This window comes from Hyla sarda, unplaced genomic scaffold, assembly GCF_029499605.1.
Source record: "Hyla sarda isolate aHylSar1 unplaced genomic scaffold, aHylSar1.hap1 scaffold_1618, whole genome shotgun sequence".
NCBI classification, from domain to species: Eukaryota; Metazoa; Chordata; class Amphibia; order Anura; family Hylidae; genus Hyla; species Hyla sarda.
The window spans coordinates 17465-29486 of NW_026608255.1; the positions used below are offsets into that span (position 1 = coordinate 17465).

The following is a 12022-nucleotide window of genomic DNA, read 5'->3' on the forward strand; positions in this document are numbered from 1 at the left end:
CCAGGAACCCTTCTTACTCCTCCTACTTGCATGTGACACTGGGCTTAGGATCTGCATAGGAAACACACACACAAGCACACACCTACCTTTGTTGCCTGCAGATGCCTCCTTGGCTGTCCCCAAACGGTATCAAACCAACACCCACGGGAAGCTGTAAGCATAGAGGACATGCCTGCACCCCATTGGACTTACCTGTGTGGGTTAAACCCGGGTTATTTGACAACCTATGGCGGTGATGGTTCTGCTCAGGCAGAGCAGTGCTGATGCTCCTCATAAAGCTGTCGCTGCTGTGAAGGTTCTAGGTGACATCACAAATCCCTATGGTTACATACACAACAAAGCTGGGTTGTTGTTGTTTACACTCTGCAAGGCCTGTGGAAGTGAGTGACATCATAGCACTGTAGTTCTGAGGGTTCTAGATGGATGCAACAATCTCCTGTTGCTTCTATGAAGGCCATAATAGACGACATCACCAAACAGCTCCATAGTCACATACACAGCAAAGGAGAGATGTTGTTTACACCTAGTGATGTCAGTGGTATTGAGTGACATCACAGCACAGTGCTAAGGCTCCTGGGCCTGGACACAGCAGCGGCTGCAATATCTCAACGGAGAATACGTTTATATATATGTGTGTGTGTGCGCGTATATATATATATATATATATATATATATATATATATTTCTCCGCCGAAATCACTTTTAAACCCATTTCCACCTTTTTTTCCCTTCTCTTCCTCTTACTTTTTTTTCACGTTTTTTTACGTTTTTCTCCTTTTCGCCTCTTTTCTGGGCGTATTATTCTTCTTTTTCTTCTTTTTTTTCGTCTAATGCATACCCCATCAGTGCAGCAATGCTTATTCAATACCGCCAGCAGATGGAGACACTGGGGGATAATTTTCTAAGGATTTATACTGATTTTTCCTGTCTGAATTTGTCGCACAGAAAGTTGCAGGCCAAATATGTGTGACATTTCTGCGACTTTAGCTTCTAGAGCATTTTTACAACATTATACATAGGTGCTGAATACATAAAAAGCGACTGTTCAGCGACAGACAAGTCGCATCGGCTGAAAGTAGGCCAGAATGTCAGTCCATGTTGGAGCAGGTTTAGATACAGTCTAAAGTATAGATCTCAAAGTCTGTGCACAGAATTTAGCAAGGGCCTCGCACCTTCTGATGCATCAGGTAGGTGCACAATAGCATAGCCTAACCCTCTGTACTTTGGTCTATATTGATGCGGGACATAGACAGCCAGCTGATGACCAATCCATTAGTGCAATGGATGGCTGGAAGCATTTGTCTTTGCCTTTGCAATACCACAGAAGCAATGCATGGTCAATGTACAGCAATGACACACCTGTGTGAACAGCCAGGAGACCCCCCCCCCATGTTATGTTACATAGTTACATAGTTAGTACGGTCGAAAAAAGACATATGTCCATCAAGTTCAACCAGGGAATTAAGGGGTAGGGGTGTGGCGCGATATTGGGGAAGGGATGAGATTTTATATTTCTTCATAAGCATTAATCTTATTTTGTCAATTAGGAACATTCAGCACCCACCCGCTATCAAGGCAGCTGCCTATCATGTCATGCCCTACCTGCACAGGTGTGCTGGCTACTCAAATGATCCAATTAAGGAGGCCATTTAGTCAGCAGCAGCAGAAGTCCTGTGCCTGGACGCTCCAACAGCGGCCAGACACAAGCAGAAGCAGCAGAAGCAGCAGCAGCAGCACCACCTTTTGTTTTTTGGCTGCAGCAGCAGCAAGGCCCACAGGGCTGGCTAGCTGGCTAGCCAGCAAGCAGGTAGCAATGAAAGTAGGAATCTTTCTTTTTAACCCTGTAAGGGGGTGGTGCACTGTACCCGAAGATACTGCCATATCGGGTCAATGCATAGGGCGACGGAAGCAAGCTTCGAAATCGGCCCCCGTTCTCAAAAATCCATTTAATATATGGTCCCCAGATAGGGGACGTATCAGATATTAAACTGATAAGAACAGATACTACACTTGATCTTAGCCAAAAGGCCGAGAAGCGATAACCGTGAAAGGGGCGGGCCCAACAAGGTCCCCTTCATGGGCACTATCACTGCTTGCTGTCAGGGAGGCTGCCAGACAATTTTCCATGCACACTCTGGGCTGGGGGGCAGTCAACCACCAGTACACACAGCAGAACCTAAACCCATACCATTATTGCTAAGCAGCAAGACAGGGGCCCATTGCACTCCCACGGGGCCTTTTTAAATGCAATCCATAACCCGGATTTGCCAGGAACCCTTCTTACTCCTCCTACTTGCATGTGACACTGGGCTTAGGATCTGCATAGGAAACACACACACAAGCACACACCTACCTTTGTTGCCTGCAGATGCCTCCTTGGCTGTCCCCAAACGGTATCAAACCAACACCCACGGGAAGCTGTAAGCATAGAGGACATGCCTGCACCCCATTGGACTTACCTGTGTGGGTTAAACCCGGGTTATTTGACAACCTATGGCGGTGATGGTTCTGCTCAGGCAGAGCAGTGCTGATGCTCCTCATAAAGCTGTCGCTGCTGTGAAGGTTCTAGGTGACATCACAAATCCCTATGGTTACATACACAACAAAGCTGGGTTGTTGTTGTTTACACTCTGCAAGGCCTGTGGAAGTGAGTGACATCATAGCACTGTAGTTCTGAGGGTTCTAGATGGATGCAACAATCTCCTGTTGCTTCTATGAAGGCCATAATAGACGACATCACCAAACAGCTCCATAGTCACATACACAGCAAAGGAGAGATGTTGTTTACACCTAGTGATGTCAGTGGTATTGAGTGACATCACAGCACAGTGCTAAGGCTCCTGGGCCTGGACACAGCAGCGGCTGCAATATCTCAACGGAGAATACGTTTATATATATGTGTGTGTGTGCGCGTATATATATATATATATATATATATATATATATATATATATTTCTCCGCCGAAATCACTTTTAAACCCATTTCCACCTTTTTTTCCCTTCTCTTCCTCTTACTTTTTTTTCACGTTTTTTTACGTTTTTCTCCTTTTCGCCTCTTTTCTGGGCGTATTATTCTTCTTTTTCTTCTTTTTTTTCGTCTAATGCATACCCCATCAGTGCAGCAATGCTTATTCAATACCGCCAGCAGATGGAGACACTGGGGGATAATTTTCTAAGGATTTATACTGATTTTTCCTGTCTGAATTTGTCGCACAGAAAGTTGCAGGCCAAATATGTGTGACATTTCTGCGACTTTAGCTTCTAGAGCATTTTTACAACATTATACATAGGTGCTGAATACATAAAAAGCGACTGTTCAGCGACAGACAAGTCGCATCGGCTGAAAGTAGGCCAGAATGTCAGTCCATGTTGGAGCAGGTTTAGATACAGTCTAAAGTATAGATCTCAAAGTCTGTGCACAGAATTTAGCAAGGGCCTCGCACCTTCTGATGCATCAGGTAGGTGCACAATAGCATAGCCTAACCCTCTGTACTTTGGTCTATATTGATGCGGGACATAGACAGCCAGCTGATGACCAATCCATTAGTGCAATGGATGGCTGGAAGCATTTGTCTTTGCCTTTGCAATACCACAGAAGCAATGCATGGTCAATGTACAGCAATGACACACCTGTGTGAACAGCCAGGAGACCCCCCCCCCATGTTATGTTACATAGTTACATAGTTAGTACGGTCGAAAAAAGACATATGTCCATCAAGTTCAACCAGGGAATTAAGGGGTAGGGGTGTGGCGCGATATTGGGGAAGGGATGAGATTTTATATTTCTTCATAAGCATTAATCTTATTTTGTCAATTAGGAACATTCAGCACCCACCCGCTATCAAGGCAGCTGCCTATCATGTCATGCCCTACCTGCACAGGTGTGCTGGCTACTCAAATGATCCAATTAAGGAGGCCATTTAGTCAGCAGCAGCAGAAGTCCTGTGCCTGGACGCTCCAACAGCGGCCAGACACAAGCAGAAGCAGCAGAAGCAGCAGCAGCAGCACCACCTTTTGTTTTTTGGCTGCAGCAGCAGCAAGGCCCACAGGGCTGGCTAGCTGGCTAGCCAGCAAGCAGGTAGCAATGAAAGTAGGAATCTTTCTTTTTAACCCTGTAAGGGGGTGGTGCACTGTACCCGAAGATACTGCCATATCGGGTCAATGCATAGGGCGACGGAAGCAAGCTTCGAAATCGGCCCCCGTTCTCAAAAATCCATTTAATATATGGTCCCCAGATAGGGGACGTATCAGATATTAAACTGATAAGAACAGATACTACACTTGATCTTAGCCAAAAGGCCGAGAAGCGATAACCGTGAAAGGGGCGGGCCCAACAAGGTCCCCTTCATGGGCACTATCACTGCTTGCTGTCAGGGAGGCTGCCAGACAATTTTCCATGCACACTCTGGGCTGGGGGGCAGTCAACCACCAGTACACACAGCAGAACCTAAACCCATACCATTATTGCTAAGCAGCAAGACAGGGGCCCATTGCACTCCCACGGGGCCTTTTTAAATGCAATCCATAACCCGGATTTGCCAGGAACCCTTCTTACTCCTCCTACTTGCATGTGACACTGGGCTTAGGATCTGCATAGGAAACACACACACAAGCACACACCTACCTTTGTTGCCTGCAGATGCCTCCTTGGCTGTCCCCAAACGGTATCAAACCAACACCCACGGGAAGCTGTAAGCATAGAGGACATGCCTGCACCCCATTGGACTTACCTGTGTGGGTTAAACCCGGGTTATTTGACAACCTATGGCGGTGATGGTTCTGCTCAGGCAGAGCAGTGCTGATGCTCCTCATAAAGCTGTCGCTGCTGTGAAGGTTCTAGGTGACATCACAAATCCCTATGGTTACATACACAACAAAGCTGGGTTGTTGTTGTTTACACTCTGCAAGGCCTGTGGAAGTGAGTGACATCATAGCACTGTAGTTCTGAGGGTTCTAGATGGATGCAACAATCTCCTGTTGCTTCTATGAAGGCCATAATAGACGACATCACCAAACAGCTCCATAGTCACATACACAGCAAAGGAGAGATGTTGTTTACACCTAGTGATGTCAGTGGTATTGAGTGACATCACAGCACAGTGCTAAGGCTCCTGGGCCTGGACACAGCAGCGGCTGCAATATCTCAACGGAGAATACGTTTATATATATGTGTGTGTGTGCGCGTATATATATATATATATATATATATATATATATATATATATATATATTTCTCCGCCGAAATCACTTTTAAACCCATTTCCACCTTTTTTTCCCTTCTCTTCCTCTTACTTTTTTTTCACGTTTTTTTACGTTTTTCTCCTTTTCGCCTCTTTTCTGGGCGTATTATTCTTCTTTTTCTTCTTTTTTTTCGTCTAATGCATACCCCATCAGTGCAGCAATGCTTATTCAATACCGCCAGCAGATGGAGACACTGGGGGATAATTTTCTAAGGATTTATACTGATTTTTCCTGTCTGAATTTGTCGCACAGAAAGTTGCAGGCCAAATATGTGTGACATTTCTGCGACTTTAGCTTCTAGAGCATTTTTACAACATTATACATAGGTGCTGAATACATAAAAAGCGACTGTTCAGCGACAGACAAGTCGCATCGGCTGAAAGTAGGCCAGAATGTCAGTCCATGTTGGAGCAGGTTTAGATACAGTCTAAAGTATAGATCTCAAAGTCTGTGCACAGAATTTAGCAAGGGCCTCGCACCTTCTGATGCATCAGGTAGGTGCACAATAGCATAGCCTAACCCACTGTACTTTGGTCTATATTGATGCGGGACATAGACAGCCAGCTGATGACCAATCCATTAGTGCAATGGATGGCTGGAAGCATTTGTCTTTGCCTTTGCAATACCACAGAAGCAATGCATGGTCAATGTACAGCAATGACACACCTGTGTGAACAGCCAGGAGACCCCCCCCCCCATGTTATGTTACATAGTTACATAGTTAGTACGGTCGAAAAAAGACATATGTCCATCAAGTTCAACCAGGGAATTAAGGGGTAGGGGTGTGGCGCGATATTGGGGAAGGGATGAGATTTTATATTTCTTCATAAGCATTAATCTTATTTTGTCAATTAGGAACATTCAGCACCCACCCGCTATCAAGGCAGCTGCCTATCATGTCATGCCCTACCTGCACAGGTGTGCTGGCTACTCAAATGATCCAATTAAGGAGGCCATTTAGTCAGCAGCAGCAGAAGTCCTGTGCCTGGACGCTCCAACAGCGGCCAGACACAAGCAGAAGCAGCAGAAGCAGCAGCAGCAGCACCACCTTTTGTTTTTTGGCTGCAGCAGCAGCAAGGCCCACAGGGCTGGCTAGCCAGCAAGCAGGTAGCAATGAAAGTAGGAATCTTTCTTTTTAACCCTGTAAGGGGGTGGTGCACTGTACCCGAAGATACTGCCATATCGGGTCAATGCATAGGGCGACGGAAGCAAGCTTCGAAATCGGCCCCCGTTCTCAAAAATCCATTTAATATATGGTCCCCAGATAGGGGACGTATCAGATATTAAACTGATAAGAACAGATACTACACTTGATCTTAGCCAAAAGGCCGAGAAGCGATAACCGTGAAAGGGGCGGGCCCAACAAGGTCCCCTTCATGGGCACTATCACTGCTTGCTGTCAGGGAGGCTGCCAGACAATTTTCCATGCACACTCTGGGCTGGGGGGCAGTCAACCACCAGTACACACAGCAGAACCTAAACCCATACCATTATTGCTAAGCAGCAAGACAGGGGCCCATTGCACTCCCACGGGGCCTTTTTAAATGCAATCCATAACCCGGATTTGCCAGGAACCCTTCTTACTCCTCCTACTTGCATGTGACACTGGGCTTAGGATCTGCATAGGAAACACACACACAAGCACACACCTACCTTTGTTGCCTGCAGATGCCTCCTTGGCTGTCCCCAAACGGTATCAAACCAACACCCACGGGAAGCTGTAAGCATAGAGGACATGCCTGCACCCCATTGGACTTACCTGTGTGGGTTAAACCCGGGTTATTTGACAACCTATGGCGGTGATGGTTCTGCTCAGGCAGAGCAGTGCTGATGCTCCTCATAAAGCTGTCGCTGCTGTGAAGGTTCTAGGTGACATCACAAATCCCTATGGTTACATACACAACAAAGCTGGGTTGTTGTTGTTTACACTCTGCAAGGCCTGTGGAAGTGAGTGACATCATAGCACTGTAGTTCTGAGGGTTCTAGATGGATGCAACAATCTCCTGTTGCTTCTATGAAGGCCATAATAGACGACATCACCAAACAGCTCCATAGTCACATACACAGCAAAGGAGAGATGTTGTTTACACCTAGTGATGTCAGTGGTATTGAGTGACATCACAGCACAGTGCTAAGGCTCCTGGGCCTGGACACAGCAGCGGCTGCAATATCTCAACGGAGAATACGTTTATATATATGTGTGTGTGTGCGCGTATATATATATATATATATATATATATATATATATATATATTTCTCCGCCGAAATCACTTTTAAACCCATTTCCACCTTTTTTTCCCTTCTCTTCCTCTTACTTTTTTTTCACGTTTTTTTACGTTTTTCTCCTTTTCGCCTCTTTTCTGGGCGTATTATTCTTCTTTTTCTTCTTTTTTTTCGTCTAATGCATACCCCATCAGTGCAGCAATGCTTATTCAATACCGCCAGCAGATGGAGACACTGGGGGATAATTTTCTAAGGATTTATACTGATTTTTCCTGTCTGAATTTGTCGCACAGAAAGTTGCAGGCCAAATATGTGTGACATTTCTGCGACTTTAGCTTCTAGAGCATTTTTACAACATTATACATAGGTGCTGAATACATAAAAAGCGACTGTTCAGCGACAGACAAGTCGCATCGGCTGAAAGTAGGCCAGAATGTCAGTCCATGTTGGAGCAGGTTTAGATACAGTCTAAAGTATAGATCTCAAAGTCTGTGCACAGAATTTAGCAAGGGCCTCGCACCTTCTGATGCATCAGGTAGGTGCACAATAGCATAGCCTAACCCTCTGTACTTTGGTCTATATTGATGCGGGACATAGACAGCCAGCTGATGACCAATCCATTAGTGCAATGGATGGCTGGAAGCATTTGTCTTTGCCTTTGCAATACCACAGAAGCAATGCATGGTCAATGTACAGCAATGACACACCTGTGTGAACAGCCAGGAGACCCCCCCCCCCATGTTATGTTACATAGTTACATAGTTAGTACGGTCGAAAAAAGACATATGTCCATCAAGTTCAACCAGGGAATTAAGGGGTAGGGGTGTGGCGCGATATTGGGGAAGGGATGAGATTTTATATTTCTTCATAAGCATTAATCTTATTTTGTCAATTAGGAACATTCAGCACCCACCCGCTATCAAGGCAGCTGCCTATCATGTCATGCCCTACCTGCACAGGTGTGCTGGCTACTCAAATGATCCAATTAAGGAGGCCATTTAGTCAGCAGCAGCAGAAGTCCTGTGCCTGGACGCTCCAACAGCGGCCAGACACAAGCAGAAGCAGCAGAAGCAGCAGCAGCAGCACCACCTTTTGTTTTTTGGCTGCAGCAGCAGCAAGGCCCACAGGGCTGGCTAGCTGGCTAGCCAGCAAGCAGGTAGCAATGAAAGTAGGAATCTTTCTTTTTAACCCTGTAAGGGGGTGGTGCACTGTACCCGAAGATACTGCCATATCGGGTCAATGCATAGGGCGACGGAAGCAAGCTTCAAAATCGGCCCCCGTTCTCAAAAATCCATTTAATATATGGTCCCCAGATAGGGGACGTATCAGATATTAAACTGATAAGAACAGATACTACACTTGATCTTAGCCAAAAGGCCGAGAAGCGATAACCGTGAAAGGGGCGGGCCCAACAAGGTCCCCTTCATGGGCACTATCACTGCTTGCTGTCAGGGAGGCTGCCAGACAATTTTCCATGCACACTCTGGGCTGGGGGGCAGTCAACCACCAGTACACACAGCAGAACCTAAACCCATACCATTATTGCTAAGCAGCAAGACAGGGGCCCATTGCACTCCCACGGGGCCTTTTTAAATGCAATCCATAACCCGGATTTGCCAGGAACCCTTCTTACTCCTCCTACTTGCATGTGACACTGGGCTTAGGATCTGCATAGGAAACACACACACAAGCACACACCTACCTTTGTTGCCTGCAGATGCCTCCTTGGCTGTCCCCAAACGGTATCAAACCAACACCCACGGGAAGCTGTAAGCATAGAGGACATGCCTGCACCCCATTGGACTTACCTGTGTGGGTTAAACCCGGGTTATTTGACAACCTATGGCGGTGATGGTTCTGCTCAGGCAGAGCAGTGCTGATGCTCCTCATAAAGCTGTCGCTGCTGTGAAGGTTCTAGGTGACATCACAAATCCCTATGGTTACATACACAACAAAGCTGGGTTGTTGTTGTTTACACTCTGCAAGGCCTGTGGAAGTGAGTGACATCATAGCACTGTAGTTCTGAGGGTTCTAGATGGATGCAACAATCTCCTGTTGCTTCTATGAAGGCCATAATAGACGACATCACCAAACAGCTCCATAGTCACATACACAGCAAAGGAGAGATGTTGTTTACACCTAGTGATGTCAGTGGTATTGAGTGACATCACAGCACAGTGCTAAGGCTCCTGGGCCTGGACACAGCAGCGGCTGCAATATCTCAACGGAGAATACGTTTATATATATGTGTGTGTGTGCGCGTATATATATATATATATATATATATATATATATATATATATATTTCTCCGCCGAAATCACTTTTAAACCCATTTCCACCTTTTTTTCCCTTCTCTTCCTCTTACTTTTTTTTCACGTTTTTTTACGTTTTTCTCCTTTTCGCCTCTTTTCTGGGCGTATTATTCTTCTTTTTCTTCTTTTTTTTCGTCTAATGCATACCCCATCAGTGCAGCAATGCTTATTCAATACCGCCAGCAGATGGAGACACTGGGGGATAATTTTCTAAGGATTTATACTGATTTTTCCTGTCTGAATTTGTCGCACAGAAAGTTGCAGGCCAAATATGTGTGACATTTCTGCGACTTTAGCTTCTAGAGCATTTTTACAACATTATACATAGGTGCTGAATACATAAAAAGCGACTGTTCAGCGACAGACAAGTCGCATCGGCTGAAAGTAGGCCAGAATGTCAGTCCATGTTGGAGCAGGTTTAGATACAGTCTAAAGTATAGATCTCAAAGTCTGTGCACAGAATTTAGCAAGGGCCTCGCACCTTCTGATGCATCAGGTAGGTGCACAATAGCATAGCCTAACCCTCTGTACTTTGGTCTATATTGATGCGGGACATAGACAGCCAGCTGATGACCAATCCATTAGTGCAATGGATGGCTGGAAGCATTTGTCTTTGCCTTTGCAATACCACAGAAGCAATGCATGGTCAATGTACAGCAATGACACACCTGTGTGAACAGCCAGGAGACCCCCCCCCCATGTTATGTTACATAGTTACATAGTTAGTACGGTCGAAAAAAGACATATGTCCATCAAGTTCAACCAGGGAATTAAGGGGTAGGGGTGTGGCGCGATATTGGGGAAGGGATGAGATTTTATATTTCTTCATAAGCATTAATCTTATTTTGTCAATTAGGAACATTCAGCACCCACCCGCTATCAAGGCAGCTGCCTATCATGTCATGCCCTACCTGCACAGGTGTGCTGGCTACTCAAATGATCCAATTAAGGAGGCCATTTAGTCAGCAGCAGCAGAAGTCCTGTGCCTGGACGCTCCAACAGCGGCCAGACACAAGCAGAAGCAGCAGAAGCAGCAGCAGCAGCACCACCTTTTGTTTTTTGGCTGCAGCAGCAGCAAGGCCCACAGGGCTGGCTAGCTGGCTAGCCAGCAAGCAGGTAGCAATGAAAGTAGGAATCTTTCTTTTTAACCCTGTAAGGGGGTGGTGCACTGTACCCGAAGATACTGCCATATCGGGTCAATGCATAGGGCGACGGAAGCAAGCTTCGAAATCGGCCCCCGTTCTCAAAAATCCATTTAATATATGGTCCCCAGATAGGGGACGTATCAGATATTAAACTGATAAGAACAGATTCTTTTTTAAGTTAGCCCTCAGAACTCAATCAGAGCTCCAAGATCTTATATGGACTCGATTGTTTTGTTCATCATCAGGTAACACTTTTATTTATTCCTAAAAAAAGACAAATTGAAATAAAATATTATAACAACAATAAAAATAATAAACATTCCAAAATTATAACAAATTCATTCCCTTTCTCCGGGCGTAAACTGCCAAGTAATCAATTAAACCATAGGTTAAGCTTCCTTTTTCCATTTCCCTTTTTACTGGGATGGCCAACCAGGCCGGTATTTTATAAGTTACCATAAATCGATCCACGTCAGGGCGAAAAGAATCATAAACTTTGTTTCTTACTGCAGGCAACTTGGCTTTAAAGGTGGATAATAGATTATCCAGGTCCTGTAAGAACAATTCTCTTTCCTCATCTGGAGCTCTCTCCAAAATAGTTTGGAAAGACCCTGAATATCCTCTTAAATCTCTCACCGGCTCTTCATTTTTCTTTTTACTCTTATGCTCTCCAATGTTCTTTTCTTCTACTATCATCTCTTTTCCAACAATTTTTGGCTCTTGGGTTACCACAGATCTTTTAATTTCTGGCTCTTGTTCAGAAACTTCTTCTTCTCTTTTCTTCTTCCTCTTTGGACAGTTCACATACATGTGACCAATTTTGTTACATAAATTACATTTACTTTTTTGGCTACAGGATTCGATTTCATGACCTTCTTTTTGGCATTTTTGGCACCACATTGAGGTGCACTCTTCCTTTAAATGGCCATATTTCTTGCATTTTCTACAGAAATTCTGCATACCTGCAAAAAACATATCTCCATTGATAACCCCTATTTTAAAACGGGCAGGGGGATAAAGAACTCTTCCATCTGCGTCTTCCTTGAACTTTACTTTAAATCTCCACTTTGTTGTCCAGACTCCATACTGATTATAAATTT

At 45.0% G+C, this 12022-nt stretch overlaps 5 non-coding genes across 5 annotated transcripts; all 5 read right to left on the bottom strand.

Moving 5' to 3' along the window:
- Positions 1-1849: 1849 nt before the first annotated feature.
- On the bottom strand, positions 1850-2040 carry LOC130311004 (U2 spliceosomal RNA). Its single transcript, XR_008859449.1, has one exon. It is a non-coding gene; the product is annotated as a U2 spliceosomal RNA (small nuclear RNA).
- Positions 2041-4120: 2080 nt separating this feature from the next.
- LOC130311005 (U2 spliceosomal RNA) lies at positions 4121-4311 on the bottom strand. Its single transcript, XR_008859450.1, has one exon. It is a non-coding gene; the product is annotated as a U2 spliceosomal RNA (small nuclear RNA).
- Positions 4312-6390: 2079 nt separating this feature from the next.
- On the bottom strand, positions 6391-6581 carry LOC130311006 (U2 spliceosomal RNA). The gene has a single exon (XR_008859451.1). It is a non-coding gene; the product is annotated as a U2 spliceosomal RNA (small nuclear RNA).
- Positions 6582-8662: 2081 nt separating this feature from the next.
- LOC130311011 (U2 spliceosomal RNA) lies at positions 8663-8853 on the bottom strand. The gene has a single exon (XR_008859456.1). It is a non-coding gene; the product is annotated as a U2 spliceosomal RNA (small nuclear RNA).
- Positions 8854-10935: 2082 nt separating this feature from the next.
- On the bottom strand, positions 10936-11119 carry LOC130311025 (U2 spliceosomal RNA). The gene has a single exon (XR_008859469.1). It is a non-coding gene; the product is annotated as a U2 spliceosomal RNA (small nuclear RNA).
- Between the last annotated feature and the right edge of the window lie 903 nt (positions 11120-12022).